Below are 18368 nucleotides of genomic sequence, written 5' to 3' on the forward strand. Positions count from 1 at the left end.
CTAACATAATCCCATTACAATCAGAAAACATATTTTATGAGTCCTTTAAAATTTATTCAGACTTATGTTATGGCCTAGAATTTAGTCTATTTTAGTAAATGTTCTGCATACCCTTGACAAGAACGTGTATTCTACTTTTGTCCAATGAAGTGTTCTATAGATGTCAATTAAGTCAAGTTGGCTGATAGTGTTGTTCAAGTAATTCATATTCCAGTTGATTTTCTACTTATTCTACTGGTTATTAATAGAATGGTGTTTAAATCTGTGATTGCAATTGTGTAAATGTCTGATTCTCCTTGTAATTATTTCAGTTTTTGCTTCAGATATTTTGAAACTCTGTTATTAATTGCATAATTATTTAGGATTTTTATGTTCTCTCAATTTTATCATTATGAAATGGTCCTTTTTATCCCTGGTAATATTCTTTGCTATAAAATCTAATTTATGTGATATAATATTACCACTTTAACTTTCTTTTGATTAATATTAACATTATATATCTTCTCATTCTTTTACTAATATATATTTGTATTTAAAGTGAGTTTCTATATATCTTGATCTTCCATTTTTATCCAATATGACATTCTCTGTCTTTTAATTAATGTTTAGACTAATAACATGTAATGTGACTATTGATATCGCTTAGTTTAAATCTATTATCTTGCCATTTGTTTTCTGTCACATCTGTTCTATTCTTTTTTCCTGCTTTCTTTTGGACTAATGGAGTATTTTTATGGTTCCAATTTTCCTGCTTTGTCTGCTTTTTAGCTCTAATCCTTTTGACATCATTTTAGAGATTGCTCCAGGGCATATGGTATGCATGCTTTACTTATCACAGTCTGTGTTCAAATGATATTATACTGCTTTATATATAGCATAAGAATCTTATAATAGTATATTTCTATTTCTTTTTTATGACATTTGTACTATTATCATATTTATGACATTTGTATGATTATTGTCATATACTTTAATTCTACATGTTAGAATCCCACAATATAATTGTTATTTTTTGCTTTAAACAATTTATTGTTTAGAAACAATAATAGATATCAGGAAAATCCACAAGTATCTTCTAAAGAGATTTGTATACTTATTTTTTAAAAGTATTTTATACCTATCTATGCGGTTACTTTTTTGGTGCTCTTCTTTCCTTTGTGTAGATCCAGATTTCCGTCTACTGTCATTTTCCATCTTCCCATAGGACTTTCTGCAGCATGTCTGATAGCAGAGCTCTGAGGATGATGAATTCTTTCAACTTTCTTATATCAACAAAAGCCTTTATTTCACCTCCATTTTTGAAGAGTGGTTTCAGTAGCTGTAGAATTCTCAGTTGATAGTTTTTCTTTTAGCATTTTTCACAAAGTGTTCCACTCTCATCTGATTTGTATTATTTCCAACAAGAACTTCACTGTAATCCTCATCTTTGTCCTACTCTATGTAATAAGTGTATTAAAGGTGCTCCTGCACAGGAATAATTTTAAAATGCAAGTTAAAACTAGAAATTATTGTTCTCCTATTGCATTTGCAAAGATTTAAACTATAGGCAACATCTAGCTGTAAGGATATCCATACTATCTGCCACTATCTTGGGGAGTATTGGTACAATTTGGGAGATGGTAGTTGGATATAATCTACTCAAATTTAAAACATCTAAGCCTTTTCTGTTTTTCTACTATGATTTTTCCCTAGAGATACTCAACAACCGTGCAAGTATAAAAGAATGCTCACTGCCGCATTGTCTAAATCAAAGCTTCAAAATAATGCAAATGATTATAAATAGAAGAGTTTTTAAAATACGAGTTCATATATTACTAAACTATAACCCACCCCATGAAAATGGACAATATTGATATATTAGCATAGCAAGATGTATTAATAAAGACACTTTTGAATATAAGCAGCAAGAAATATAATTCAAACTAGGTTAGGAGGAAAAAAAGAAAAGCTACTGGCTCCTCCAAATCAAGGAGGTAGAATGTAACAGATCAACCAGACTGTGAGAAAAGAACAGCTCAATCCAGGGGCTAAGACACTGCCAGAACTCTCCTTTCCAGCACCCGCTTTGTGTTTCTGCCATTGGCTTTATGTTGGCTTCCTCCCTGTTGAGAGTACCTAAGCCAAATATCCTCATATCATTTTCAAAGGGAAACGTATTCCTTATTTCAGTTTCTAATATGCCAGGGAAAGACATTCACTCACACAGCTTGAACCAGTCAACTCTTTCTGCGGGGAAGGTTATATAAAAACATAAGGAGTCGCCTAGCACCAATGTAAGTTAGGACAGGGAGCATGCAAGGGAGCTTTGGGGAGAAGGGAGGTGGTCTAGGCTCACAGACTGTGTATATCTGCTACAAAAGTATCCAGGACATGATCATTGAAAAAAATATGAGTTGCAAAACAATATAATTGAATTTTCCCTGCACAAAGTGTAATACATGCTATCACAGAGATAGAAAGGGGAAAATGGTGGAAGGCTCTATACCAAACTAGATAAGATTATCTGAGGTCTAAGACTGTGAAGAGTTCACACCTTCTCTATTAAACATTTATCTAGGGTTTCAACTTTCACAATGTAAGTAGAAAAAAAAATTATATATTTCAAAATAAATGAAACTTCACAGAAATCCAAAATCTTCCCATCACGTTCCGAGTATAAATTTTTTATGCTTGCAATGAAATGTGATTGAACATGTTTAATTTTTAATATTCTAAGAGAAACATAGAAATATTTTCTTTTTTTTTTTTGGAGTCTGATGTTCTTAAATTTACCAGATTGACAACTCAACACACTGTTCTCCTTTTACACAAAATATTTAAAAGCATAGATATTGGCCAAACAGCCTCTGGAAAATTTAAATAAAAAATGCACCCCTCCTAATCCGAATGCCTCCACAAGAGTTTATAGATGAGAAGAATGATATGCGCCTCCCCGCCTCTTATGGTCACCTCACCTATAGTGGGGTGACTATAATAAAAATTAAAATAGGACATTTTCAGTAGAACCAAATGTGTAACACAGTGATCCTCCCTGACGTCCCGCTAACCACATGGTGTGAGAGCAGCGAACACAACCTCCAGCACAGCCGTGTCCACATGGTGCACTCCATCCCTTCCCTACACGTTCTATCATGGCAGAGAGGTCCCAGAATTTTTAATTTACATTTTAAATTAATTTTTAAGCTTAATTTTAATTTTAAATTATACCAAGCGGAGGGAAGCTGGTACAGTTTTTTAGGCCATTGAACTGAATATGTGATTCACAGTCTCCAAGGTTTCTAGGTTTTATTTGGTTTTACTTTCATTTTTATTCGTTCTTCAGATGTTCCTAGCCCTCACTCACCCCACCAGAGTCCACTAAAGAGCCTGATGCTAGTGGCTACAGGGCATTGAGGAAAAGGGGAACATTTTCCTTCATCTTCATGTTTCCACATAGAGGGATGTAAATTAGAGTAACACTCCTGGCCTCTCTCCACCCCTTACTTTTTTCTCCCCATGGGAGGAGGAGAGATTTCCCTGACTGGTGGAGTTGGGATACTTGAACCTCATGGCTCCATCTCTTTGCTATCCCTTGGTATCTGCCTTCCTGCAGAGTGGACGCGCTTTGGTGTCCCATGGGCAAGGCCATAAGCTTAGCAGTAAGGGCTCTGCCCATTGAGAGTCTGCCCACAGTTTTCTAGAATGGCCTGCACTGGGTGGTTAAGACTGCTCCAAGGATTTAGGATAGGAAGCATCTGAGCCACCTTTTGCAAATGATCTAAGAGTAAGAAAGCCGACATTTTCCTCTCCATCTGCCTCACTTCTCTGTTTCAAACTGACTCAGAATGCAAGTGGGTAATTTATTACCCAGAAATCCCACTTCTAGAATTTACCTTGAGAAACCACCTCTACAAATAAGAAACAGCACATTTGGAAGTTATTCGTTGCTGTGTTGTTTGGTGGAAACAGCCCAAATGGCCATCTGTAGATGAGTCGTGTACTTGTGGTACATCCACACACCAGAGTAATGTGTAGCCATTTACAGAAAGAATGAGAATGCTTTCTATACAGTGATATGGAATAATTTCCAGGATGTATTGTTAATTTTAAAAATCAAAGTTCCAAAGAATTATTTAGCATGCTACTTCTTGCATGAGAAAAAGAGGAAGAATAGACCCATATTACTTCATTTATCATAAAGATGACCTAAAATCTCATAAAAAGTTATCTATGGGAAGGGTAGAAATGGAGGTAGAAAGAAAAAAGATGGTAGAGAGACTTCTCTGAATACATCTTTTGTGTAGTTTTGACTTGAAACGTGCAGCTGTTTTTCGTTTTCAAAATTAATATGAAACGAGATGAAAAATCCTAAAGTGTAATGTAAAAAGAAACAAATTAATATAATTGTATATCAACTTGATATCAATGCCACACAGAGAACAAAAAATAATTCAGGTAACATTTTAGCACAACCATCTGATTACATACACTTCATGGGGTATATTTTAAGAGCCAAAACAACTGCCAAAAAATCTTGAACTTTATTCAGTATGTTTGTTATTGGTAGTGGCATTAGTGTTCTCATCCTGAAACCACTTGCATGTATTTAAAGATAGAAAAAATTCATAAATGTATTGATTTAAAGAGTTATCAAAGAGGAGAAGGGAGATGTAAATATAGAACACGAGGGAGTGAGGAAGAACTGGATGAGATTCTCTTTTAATTAGAGGGAAATACACCTTTTTTTTCCCAGCTCTGTCTACTGAAAGAACCTAGAATCCATTTTAAATTCCTTGAGTTCAATAATTGTGTCATGGCCATATAGGAAATTGTTCTCAGGAGACACATATTAAAAATATTTTTCAAACTGGGAACAGGGGAAAAGGGATACTAGTTATTGTCTCCCTAAAACTCCAACAGAAGAGGTTTTTCCTCACCAGATAGCACCAATTTATTTTAAATTAGCCAAAACTACTGTCAACTCCTAGCCCATTTAAATGTTTTTATCAACATTCCTAATTAGCACCCCATCTCATTACTCTCATTATTTGAGTTCTCTCTTATTTCCCCTGCTCCTGTGGGGCAGGGAATATATCTTCTCTCTTGGACTCTGCATGACTTCTAACATCTTGCCTTCCTGGCTCAAGAACACTCAAATTCTTACTGCATGAAAAAGTGATTAAGGAAATGTGTATATTTTCCTAAGTAATTTGCCAGCACTAACTATGCCACCTAACCATGGAACCCTACAATTCAGGCATCATAACCACCTCTCTTTCATGAGGACCTGAGATCAAGATTTAATTCATCCATTCAAAAATATTCACAAAACACAAATGATGTACCACATACTATGCTGGGATCCTGAGGAAGGAAGGGCAAATATATAATCTTCATACCCACGGGGCTCTATATAGTGGGAGAGACAAACAGTCATTACAACACAAAATAATATATGCCACAATATAAATAAGTACAGGTGCTAAGAGCCACATAACTCATAGCTGAAAGAGGCTGGTTCAGTTGCTGAAGGAATTATAGTTACAGGACCATCATCTGCCAAGTGCTATAAGGACCACAGGACAGATCCTGTCTAACGAAAGCTGTCCTGAAATATCTAAGACTATATGATTATATGCTTCCTGTGGCTAGACCATATCTGGCTAGAACTAAGACATTAAAAACAAGGTGACATGAAGCTTTACTTGTTACCCAAAACATTCCATTCCTTCTCACTCCTGATTTGCAAGGGAGTTTCAGTCAAAGGTTTTCAATGCAGATGTGGGAATCAGCGAGTTTCCCCAATGATGCCGCATAGAAGGGCTGTGGTGAAACGGTCCTTGTAGCACAGAACAGGCTCCGTTTATCATCTTCTCTCTACTATCAAAATAATTGCACTGTGCACAGGCATGTTATTAACAACTGGGCACCACCACCGAAAACATGTTAGAAAACACCTGCATTGGCAAAGCAAAGATGACCCGGTTATTTCTTCCGTCTCTAATTCTGGATAGGATATTAAGAGTAATTGAAAAGAACACATTGGCAAGAAATGGGTGATGGTTCTGCTGGGGTTGCGGGGGGAGCTACCCACAGAGCTCGACTGGGCAAAACTCTGAAGAATCATCTAATTATACTTTTACACACCCCTTCCCTCTCCCATGAAAAACGCCAGGGGTGAAAACATGTCATCTAGAGCCTTTCTCCCATCAACAATTTTCCCCACGTGTCAATGTGAAATTTTTAAAATTCCAGTCTAGAGCTGTTGAGGGATAATGATGGGAATGAGACCCTGCCAGGCATACAGGATGGGATGTGGTGCACTATGACTAGAACAGATGTCTCGAACAGAAGCCACTTACTCAATGTGACAGCCCAAGATTAAACTGCTCCCTTTAAGTCTTCAGCAGTTTTGTGGCCCAATTCTTATTAACTTCTCCAGAAACACAAAGAGGGTCTACATAAGCTTCATTAAGGCACTTTTCAAGTAATGTGTCGACTCGGCCAAAAGTCGAAATGGAAGGTGACAGAGAGTCATCTATTCTGTCCATTCCTAAACCTAATAGCACAAAAGAATAACTCTAGAGCTTTGAAATATCACCATAAAATATTTCAAATGCACAGAAATGTGATACATTAAAACAGCCAAGTGCCCAGCACAGATCATTTATGAATTTTGTCATTTTTCTGTGTTTTCTCTGGATTTTTCCACATATAAACCTATTACAGATATGTTTGGTATCTCTCTTCTGTCTCATTCCTTATTTTTCTGCAAGGACAACTATTATCTTAAAGATATGTTCCATTTTTATATTTTTATATTTTTTAGTATATAGATGCAAGATTGTGTATTGTTTTGTATACTTCAAAATACAAACATACCTCATCTTATTGATCTTCACTTTATTATGCTTTGCAGGCATTATATTTTTAATAAATTGAAGGCTTGTGGCAATCCTTCATTAAGGAAATCTATTCACGTCATTTTTCCAACAGCATGTACTCACTGTGTGTCTCTGTGTCACATTTTGATCATTCTTGCACTATCTCAAACTTTTTCATTACTTTTATATCTGTGATGATGATCTGTAATCAGTGACCTCTGATGTTATTATTGTAAATGTTTTGAGGCACCACGAACCACACCTATAAAGGAGAACAAACATAATCAACAAATGTCTGTGTTCTTACTGCTCCACTGACCAGCCGTTCCCCTGTCTCTCTCCTCCTTGAGCCTCCCTATTCCCTGAGACACAAGAATATTGAAATGAGGCTAATTAATAACCCTACGATGGCCTTTTAAGTGTTCAAGTGAAAAGAATAGTCACAACTCTCTCACTTTAAATCAAAGACTAGAAATGATTAAGTTTAGTGAGGAAGACATACTGAACGCTAAGACAGGCCAAAAACTAGGCCTCTTGCACCAAACAGCCAAGTTGTAGAGGAGAAGAAAAAGTCCTTGAGGAAATTAAAAGTGCTGCTCCAGTAAACACATGAACGATAAGAAAGCAAAACAACCTTATTGCTTATGTGAAGAAAGTTTTAGTGATTTGTTTGGATAGAAAATCAAACCAGCCACAACATTCTCTTAAGCCAAAACCTAACCCAGTGGAAGGTCCTAATTCTTGTTAACTTCTATGAAGACTGAGAGAGGTGAAAAAAAATATCTGCAGAAAAAAAGTTAGATGCTAGCAGAGGTTGATTTAAGAGCTTTAAGGAAAGAAGTTGTCTCCACAATATAAAAGTGTAAAGTAAACCAGCAAGTGCTGGTGTCAAAGCAGCAAAAATTATCCAGAAGATCTAGCTAAGAAACTTAATGAAAGTGGCTATACCAAACAACAGGTTTTCAATGGAGTAATAGCCTTCTATTGGAAGAAGCTGCCACCTAGGACTTTCATAGGTACAGAGAAGATGTTAGTGTCTGAATTCAAAGCTTTGAATCATAGGCTGACTCTCGTGGTAAGGGATAATGCAGCTAGTAACATTAATTTGAGGCCAGTGTTCATTTGCCATTTGAAAAATTCTAGGGTTCCTAATGATGCTAAATCTATCCTGCCTGTGCTCTATAAACAGGATAGTAAAGCCTAGGTGATAGCACATCTGGTTACAACAAGGTTAACTGAAGATGTTAAACCCACTGTTGAGGCCTACCGGTCAGAAAACAAGATTCCTTTCAAAATATCACTGATCATTGACAATGTACCTGGTGACCCAAGAACTCTGATGGATGTGGACAAGGAGATGAATGTTGTTTTGATGCCTGCTAACATAATATCTATCCTGCATCCCATGGATCAAGGAGAAATTTCAATTTTCAAGTCTTATTATTTAAAAAATACATTTCATAAGCCTATAACTGACATAAATAATGATTCCTCTTATTGTTCTGAGCAAAATACATTCATAACTTTCCGGAAAAGATTCACCATTCTAGATGTCATTAAGAACATTCATGATTGATGAGAGGAAGCCAAAATATCAACATTAACATGAATGTGGGAGAAGTTGATTTCAACCCTCTTGGATAATTTGGAGGAGTTCAAGACTTTAATGAAGTAACTGCAAATGTGGTAAAAATAGCTCATGGGTTAGAAGTATCAATATTGTTAAAATGGCCACACTGTCTAAAGCAATCTGCAGATTCAACACTATGCCTGTCAAGCTCTGAATATCATTTTTCACAGAACTAGAAAACACTATTCTAAAATTCATATGGGCTCACAAAAGAGCCCAAATAACCTAGGTAATTCCAAGCAAAAACAACAAAGCCAGCGGCATCATATTATCTGACTTCAAACTGTACTATAAGGTGACAGTAACCTAAAGAGTATGGTACTGGCACAAAAACAGAACATAGATCAATGAAACAGAATGAAAAGCCCAGAAATAAAGCTGCACATCTATAGCCACATGATCTTTGACAAAGTTGACAAAAATAAGCAATGGGGAAAGAACTCCCTATTCAATAAATGGTGCTGTGATAAATAGCTAGCCATAAGCAGAAGATTGAAACTGGAACCCTATCTTTCACTATATATAAAAATCAACCCAAGATGGGTTAGAGATTTAAATATAAGACCTCAAACCATAAGAATCCTAGAAGAAAACCTAGGAAACACCATTCTGGACACTGGCTTTAGAAAAGAATTTATGAATAAGTCTTCAAAAGCAATTGAATAAAAAAGTGACAAGTGGGACCTAATTAAACTAAGGAGCTTCTGCACAGCGAAATAAACTATCAACAGAATAAATAGGCAACCAACAGATTGGGAGAAAATATTTACAAACTATATATCCAGTAAAGGTCTAATATCCAGAATCTATTAGGAACTTAATTCAACAAGCAAAAAACAAATAACCCATTAAAAATTGGCAAAAGACATGAACAGACACTTCTCAAAAGAAGACATACAAGCAGCCAACAAACATATGAATAAATGCTCCGCATCTCTAATGATCAGAGAAATGTAAATCAAAACCACAATGAGATACCATCTCCCACCAATCAGAATGGCTACTATTAAAAAGAAAAAAAAAAAAAAAAACAGATGCTGGCAAGCCTCCAGACTGTTGATAGGAAAGTAAATTACATTGTTGATGGGAGTATAAATTAGATCAACCATTGTGGAAGACAGTGTGGCAATTCCTCAAGGATCTAGAACCAGAAATACCATTTGACCCAGCAATCCCATTACTGGGTATATACCCAAAGGATTAAAAATCATTCTACTATAAAGTTGCATTCACATGTATGTTTATTGCAGCACTATTTACAATAGCAAAGACTTGGAATCAATACAAATGCCCATCAATGATAGACTGGATAAAGAAAATGTGGCACATATACACCATGGAATACTATGCAGCCATAAAAAATTTTTTTTTTTTTTTAATGGAACAATGAGAACACATGGACACAGGGAAGGGAACATCACAGGCCAGGGCCTGTCGGGGGTGGGGCGAAAGGGGAGGGAGAGCATTAGAACAAATACCTAATGCATGCAGGGCTTAAAACCTAGATGATGGGTGGACAGGTGCAGCAAACCACCATGACACATGTATACCTATGTGACAAACCTGCACATTTAGCACGTGTATCCCAGAACTTAAAGTAAAATAAAATGTTTTTTAAAATCTCCTCTCATATACAGAGCCAACAGGTTTCTCTACAGAAACCTATTACACAAATATCAATTTTCCCCACCAAGTATGCTTCTTGTATACTACTCTTTCCTTCTATATTGTGCTTTACCATGAGGTAATTTTTTTTTTTTTTTTAGACAGAATCTCTTTCTGTAACCCAGGCTGGAGTGCCGTGGTATGATCTCGGCTCACTGCAACCTCCACCTTCTGGGTTCAAGCAATTCTCTGCCTCAGCCTCCCGAGTAGCTGGGATACAGGCACCCACCACCATGCCTGGATAATTGTTGTATGTTTAGTAGAGAAGGGGTTTCACCATCTTGACCAGGCTGGTCTCTGAACTCCTGACCTCATGATCCACCCGCCTTGGCCTCTGAAAGTGCTGGGATTACAGGCATGAGCCACTCGCCCAGCCTCCATGAGGTAAATATCTTTCAGACATTCCTTTTAGCAGGGTCTGTGAGTAGCAAACCCTCCCAGTCTTTATATACTGTTCGATGTCTTTATGTCATCATCCTCTCTCCTGATTGGTAATTTGGGTGTAAAATTCTAGGTGAACTCTTCTTTTCCCTCAGTGTTATACATTAATCATTCCATTATCTTCTGGCATTTATTATTTCTGATAAGAGCCTTTTTATTATTGAGTTGTTGTCATTCCCCATACATAATCAATATTTTATCCTTGGCAGCTTTTTTGATTTCTGCTTTGACATTCATGTGCTGCCATCTACTATGTTGCTATCTGGGTATACACATTTTTCATTTTTTCTACTGAAGCCTCAGTATGCCTTTCAATCTCTGCTTCACGTCTCTTGGCTTTCTTTTTGTTTTTCATATTTTCTTTCTCCTTATCTCTCTATGCTACATCCTGAGTAATTTCCTGAGCTCTTTTCCCTACTTAAATAATTCTCTTTTCAGCTGTGTCTAATCTACACTTAGACTCATTATTTGAGGGATATTCTCTCATAATGGCCATATTTTATTTTCTATCATTTCTGTGTAGTTTCTTTTCGAATCTTCCTATTTATGTATCATATTATCCTGTTTGTGTCTTGTGGTTTCTAGCCCAACTTTTCTCTTTTTGGAAATTTTATTGCTATTATTTCTAATTTTTTTTTTTTTTTAACAGAATCTTGCTCAGTCACCCAGGCTGGAGTGCAGTAGCACAGTCTTGGCTCACTGGAACCTCTGACTCCCAGGTTCAAAGGATTCTCCTCTCTTAGCCTCCCGAGTAGCTGAGATTACAGGCACGCACCAGCATGCTCAGCTAATTTTTGTATTTTTAGTAGAGATGGGGTTTCACCATGTTGGCCAGGCTGATCTCGAACTCCTGACCTCAGGTAATCTGCCCACCTCAACCTCCCAAAGTACTGAGATTACAGGCATGAGCCACCACGCCTGGCCTATTTTCTGTAATTCTTGTGATGTAAATCCACCAGTGTGATAATGCTCCTCGTGGTGTTTTTCTATTCTCATGTGAGCTTTTTATTTTTTAAATGGATAGTTTAGTGATTCTGTTTTTCATGGGAGTACTAATTAATGTCTGGGCAGTGTCAAATTTCTCAGACTCTTCTTTTTTCCCATCTACCATCCTGAATAGAGGCCCAGCTTTCTTACTGCTCCCTAGACAGGTGAATAGAATTTCTCATATCCTTTTCATGGCTCCCTGCATTATGAAGACTGCTATTTTTCACGGACCAAAGACTTTGCCTCCTGTCCTTCAGTATGCATTAGAATCTGGTCAGGAACTTTTTAAAAATTGGTTCCTGGGTCCCACTCTAGAGCTTCTGAAGCAGAAATCTGAGCATGGGGCCCAGGAATGCACATTTACCAAGCTCTCCGGGTCCAGCCACCCTAGTATTGGCAGAGCCAGGATGAGAATCCATATTTCCTGAGAGAATGTTAGTGGTAGACGATACTGGGAAGCAACTTAGCACAGTCATGAAACGTATTCTCTCACTCAACAGAAGAAGAGCAAAATATGGTTCAATGTCCTCCCGTCAGAAGTAATAAACAAGCACAGACTGCATGCTGTTCCTTTCCTAAATAATGTTCTTTCATACAAAGGCATTTCCACTTAACTTACAAATCTGTAATTTAACTGACCCATTTTGCCCATTTTTCACAGAATAATTCTAGAATCCTCAAAATTATCACCAAAAAAGGCCATGTGACATAAAAAAAGGGTTTTTTAAATCCTTCATGGCAAATGAAATAGCTTTAGCCTCTACTTTTGTTTAGATATTAAGACTTTAGCCACAGCTTTAATTAATGTTTTATTTTATACATTAAGTTTTACCTGTGTGAATTCATGTAAATATCAGAATAAAACTTGAGACTAAAGAAAAACTAGATTTATTTGATGTGTAGTAAGACAAACCAAGCAACCTTTTCTAACTAGTAAATACATTTTCTCATGCTATGAGCACTTCTAACCTAATGGCTCAATTTCATTTTGAAAGAAAAGTGTTATTACATTATGCAACATAATGTTTTGAGCAGCATTTAAAGCCAATCATATTCTGCACATAATCTTCCTCAACTTTCTCCCTTTCCACTACCCGACTTTGGCCTCAGCTGTATCAAAATAACCTATATTTCCCTGAACATGTCTCTCTATTTAAGGCTTTTGCGCCTTTCTACTCAGTGACTCCAGTTAGAGTGCTTTCCTTCCCACACTGTCTCATCCCATCCCTATCACCACGACTACCTCCACATACATATGGACACGTCATAATCCAGCAACTCCCTACCCATCCTTCAAAACTCCCTACAAAAATCTACAAATATACATTTCTCATAGCAATGTTCATACTCTACTACAATAATTGATTCACTTACAGTACAGCATAAACTCCTTGAGGATAAGGACCATGTTTTATTCAACTTCCATGTGTTATATGAAAAGTTAAATGTTGTCTGAGACAACATGGCCAAACGTGCTGGACCCTGAGGGTATGATGGTGAGGACCCAGGCATCTTGCCCAATGGCACTCAGAGTCTAGTGGCAGAAAAAGACAAGTGAATGACCAAATAAGTAAATACATAAATATATACTGTGAAAACCCTACAAACAAACAGAGCAGGATGTACAACAAAGGGATCTGGTTTATTCTGGAAAGTTCTAGAGGGCTTCCTTCCCTCAGGAAGAAATATATGAGCTGAAGGAAGAGTTGAGAGAAATTAGGCAAAAGGATAAACAAGAGCATTCAATGGAAGGAGTAACCAACCCAAAGTTCTCAAGATAGAAAGGAGCATTTAAGGGAAAGAACAGGGGCTGGTGTTACTGGAGTCCCAGGGAAAGGAGCAGAGTGACCACAGATGAGGCTAAAGAACAGCAAAGGTAGGTCTAGCGGGAGATTTTAGGCAAAGATTGGTCTAGGAGGACATTTTAACACATTCCCCCTGTGGCATGCTAACATGTATCCAGCCCTTAACATGGTGCCTAGGAAATAGGTCTCAATAAATATTTGTAAAAGAATTTATAACCCATGAACAAACACAAAATCAACCTTAAGTTCAAGGCCACACAAGACTGAATTATAATCTTAAGAAAAATCAACTCTTAAAAACAAACACTGAAACACATTCATATACTCATTCAACAAATATTTGTCAGTTCTCTGCTTTAGACAAGGTATTGCAGGGCATTAGAGTTTTCAGAGATCAGTCAACAGCATAGAAACATTTTCTGAAATCCAACAATTCTTTTCATTTCATTTCACTTTTTTTCAGTTAAATTCAAGAAAAATGAAAACAAGAAACAAAAAAGATAACTTTTACATGCAAAAGATAACTTACATACAGTTCATGGTTTTGCTAATAAAAATATACTGCAATCCCATTTTTTCCAAACTATTTTTTTCTATTATTCTTTCTGTACCTAAGGAAAGAACTTGAATAATGTTCATCAATTATTAATAAAAGTTGTTTATTTCTGGGTGGTAAGATCTTTTAGTTATTTCTTACCTCTCATCTTTGTGTTTTTCTGTCTTGTCTGATTTTCAAAATACAATGAGTTCATATAAATTTTACAAAATAAATGTTTAAACTACTAAAGTAAAAGGGATTCAATTTTATCATATCTAATGTAGCCATAAAAATTTATGTCCCTCCCAGGAAGGATGTGGAGGAAATGAAGAAAGGTAGGCTAATGGGCACAACCATTCAGTTGGATAGAAGGAATAAATTCTAATGTTTGACAGCAAAGTAGCATGACTACAGTTAACAACAATGTATTATATATTTCAAAACAGTTAAAAGAGAGGACTTGAAATGTACCCAATCCTTAGAAATGATAAACCTTCAGGTAATGGATACCCTAAATACACTGACTTGTTCATTACACCTTCTATACATATAACAAAATTTCACATGCACTCCATAAATATGTGTGAATATCATGTATAAAAGATAAATGTTTAAATTTATGTCTCTCATAGAAATTAAAAGAAATTTCAGTTCAGACAGGTTAAATACAGAGTCCCAGAGTTAGACAAAACAGCTAAGATAGTCTTGATAAGAAATTTTTCCCATTCCTTAAAAAAAGAGAGAAAAATCTAAAAATCTGCTATTGGAAGGCTAAACCTACCTCCTCCCTGTCGTTCCCACAATTCCCAATTACCATGGCAAGTAGCTGGCACAAACACTCAACAGCCTTGTGGCAGTTGCCACATTCGTAGGCTCTTTCTGCGTAGGGAATGTGATGTGACAGATACTGAATCGGAACCAGCGACAGTTAGTTATATCCTTGCGTGACTCCAGAATGCTACTATCCAAGTGTGGGGATGAACAGTCAACCTCTGACTAATGTCCTAGTACCGCTCTCTTCTTTACCAAAGAATTAAGGGATGTGGGCCGGGCGCGGTGGCTTAAGCCTGTAATCCCAGCACTTTGGGAGGCCAAGACGGGCAGATCACGAGGTCAGGAGATGGAGACCATCCTGGCTAACACGGTGAAACCCCGTCTCTACTAAAAAAAATACAAAAAACTAGCTGGGCGAGGTGGTGGGCGCCTATAGTCCCAGCTACTCGGAAGGCTGAGGCAGGAGAATGGCGTAAACCCGGGAGGCGGAGCTTGCAGTGAGCTGAGATCCGGCCACTGCCCTCCAGCCTGGGCGACAGAGCAAGACTCCGTCTCAAAAAAAAAAAAAGAATTAAGGGATGTGTCTTTGAAGAAGGGTTAGAAAAAAGAGACCAGGAGCCTCGCACCATGTGCCTCTCACATTTTCTTTCACAGATTCTATTGTGCTGCAGATAAAATAAAATCCCTATGTTCATAATATTTCCATTCTATTTCTACTGTAATCTTTCAGAAACAGTTACTTTTTTCCTGTGACATCAGCAACGTGCTATAATAAAATTATTGTTATTTATTCAACAAATACATGTTGTGTGCCAGAACCATTTCAGAAAGTGTAAAGAAAAAGAGGGCATTATATCTTCTCTCAAAAAGCTACAGTCGGGAATCAGAATTTTTACTATTAAAAAGTCATTAAATATTATGTATTACTACAATATTAATTACATATTAGAAAATTCTAGAAGGAAATTTTAGATGCTATTCCAGCTATCATCTTAAAGTTAACTTGGCCAGGTGCGGTGGCTCATGCCTATGATCCCAGCACTTCGGGAGGCCAAAGCAGGTGAATCACTTAAGGTCAGGAGTTCAAGACCAGCCTGGCCAACATGGTGAAGCCCCATTTCTAACAAAAACACAAAAAGACTAGCCGGGCATGGTGGCGTGCACCTGTAGTCCCAGCTACTCAGGAGGCTGAGGCAGGAGAATCACTTGAACTGGGGAGGCAGAGGCTGCAGTGAGCCAAGATCACGTCACTGCAACTCCAGCCTGGGTGACAGAGCCAGACTCCGTCTCAAACAAACAAACAAACACAAAAGATAACTTACATGCAAATCAGGGCCTAAATAAGGGCCTAGACTAGGAGTTTGGCCTAAAAGAAAAAAAGAGGAAAAAAAAAGATCAGGGTGAGAAAGCTTACCAAAAGAACTGTAAAAATGTGTGATTGATACAAATCTCAGATATTCAATCTGAGACTATATTCCTGGCAAGCACATTTATCTCTGGACAAATGGGAAAGTTGTTCTGGGTTGAAATATACTTTTGGGGTCACTATTTATGGTGTGTGGAGAGCACATTTTCCAGCAGAAATTGTTCTTCCTTGAGTTTCTTACGTCTTTCAGGAATTTAAGAAACCATTCTGCTTAGCCATAAGTGAAATCAAATTACCTCAGGCTGCATGTGGTAAGACACTAACTCACTGGAGCTCAAGAGGTATAATGTTTGGTAGCTATTGCTACCCACCTAGAGATAATTGTCAACTCTCCCAAAAGAGATAAAAGGAAAATCAATACAAAATGGGTCATGGAGAATCTTTTAGACCAAATGTGTCCACCTAGGCCTAAATCACATGACTGGAAATGGGTCCATGAAAAGTTTGGGGATGGCCAGGCACCCAAAATTTAGCCTTTTCTACATCTAGTAGAGATTTTTGATGACTTTACCTGTAGAGACCTATTGATACAAGTTGTGTGTCTCCCTGCTTTACGAATATCTCCAATATGTCTTATGAAATCCACCAAAGTGACTTTGTGCAGAAAAATAAATCAATGCCCAGAGTAGAACTGGAGAGCCATAACAGATTTTTAACATTTGAATGCCACAAAATTATTCTTTGAAACCTTCACAAAAAAAGAATTCACTCATGTAAAACTTGTTTCAAGTCACTCTTTCTCAACACCCTTATTTTATTAGAAGAGTTAGAATTTACTGAGACAGGAAAATCAGCTTTCCACAAACATACCCTGAGGATTTGAGAGGATAACCATTCTAAAGTCCCTATTCATGTTTATTCATATTTTATGGTAATTTCTTAAAGTGAATATTCAATACAATAAGAAAATATTCTTTACCATGTCAAAACTATAATCCCCAGTGGTGTCACAGACAGTCAACTTCTTCTGATGAAAATTTAAACACAATATAGTTTCTCTTTCAGATACAGTAAATAACAGTTATTATTCCATGTCACTGTTTAACTTCTCCCCCTTTAAAAAAACCAAAATAATAATAATAAATCTTTCAGTTAAAAAATATTTGGCTAGGCATGGTGGCTCACATCTATAATATCCTACCACTTTGGGCAGCTGAGGTGGGAGGATTGCTTGCACTCAGGAGTTCAAGACCAGCCTGAACAACAGAGCAAAACCCTGTCTCTACCAAAAAAAAAAAAAAAAGAAAGAAAGAAAGAAATGTAATTAGCCAGACATGGTGGTACGCTCCTATAGTCTCAGCAGCTCTGGAGGCTGAGGTGGGAGGCTCTGGGAGACTCGCTTAAGTCCATCAGGTCGAGGCTGCAGCGAGCCGTGATTATACCACTATACCCCAGCCTAGGTGACAGAATGAGACCCTGTCTCAATAAATAAATATTTCACTGATTTGGGGGATTTGATTTTGGATATATGAAGTATTCTAGCTAGGTACTCCAACCAGAGGGGGCATCTTCCCTTTGCAAGGACCTCTCTAATCAAAGGCCCTGAGGTCAGCAACTCTTCAGAGCTGGAACGCCACAGGGTACTGCTGGCTCCCCTACAGACAGATGTCAGGAACCTAAGTAACTCCAGAAAGCACATGCTACAGGGCCAACAGTCTTCAGTCTCATGCTTGGAAATCCAGTCTTCCCTCCTCCAAATCCCTGCTCTTCTCTGTAGGTTCAATTATCCTTCTCTCTTGGGTTCTGGAATTCGCAGGAAAATAGGACATTTAAACTTTTTCTTGAATGACATTATAAAGAAGCTGCATTTCTATTACCTACCCTCTCTCCAAAGACTCAAAGGAAAAATGGAGCTTTAGACTCATTTCCTAAAAGCACATTTAAGGATTTGATCTTGGAGACACTCAAGTGGAAGGAAATCCATCTGATGTTATCCAAATCAGGTATTTAGAACATCTCTTCCCAATAGTCCAATGGTGGGGGTGAGGGAGGCAGGAGGAAACTGGATCAGTTACTTACAGCGAAAGGGAAGGTTTACGTAGGGGAGAAATTTAATCGCTGGAGGAAAAAATTAGGGACTCTGAACAAGTATACTCTTCCCCCCGGGAAGAAACCTGATTTAAAACCATGCATGCAGTCATTCATCCATTCATTCACTAAACGTTTCTTGACATCTTCACTAGGGGTATCAACATACTGGACCCCAAAGGCATGAGACAGATGTTTCTTTAAAGAACCA

At 37.4% G+C, this 18368-nt stretch overlaps 1 long non-coding RNA gene across 2 annotated transcripts in view; it reads right to left on the reverse strand.

Annotated features, from left to right (window-relative positions):
- LOC110744183 overlaps positions 1–15051 on the reverse strand; it is a 61167-nt gene extending 46116 nt beyond the window's left edge. For both annotated transcript variants that reach the window (XR_002524483.2, XR_002524484.2), the window contains exons 1-2: positions 14711–15051; positions 6987–7125 (exon numbers count right to left, since the gene is read on the reverse strand). This is a non-coding gene — a long non-coding RNA (uncharacterized LOC110744183). The remainder of the gene's footprint in view (positions 1–6986; positions 7126–14710) is intronic.
- Positions 15052–18368: the final 3317 nt, after the last annotated feature.

Source organism: Papio anubis, chromosome 11 (assembly GCF_008728515.1).
Source record: "Papio anubis isolate 15944 chromosome 11, Panubis1.0, whole genome shotgun sequence".
Classification (NCBI taxonomy): Eukaryota; Metazoa; Chordata; class Mammalia; order Primates; family Cercopithecidae; genus Papio; species Papio anubis.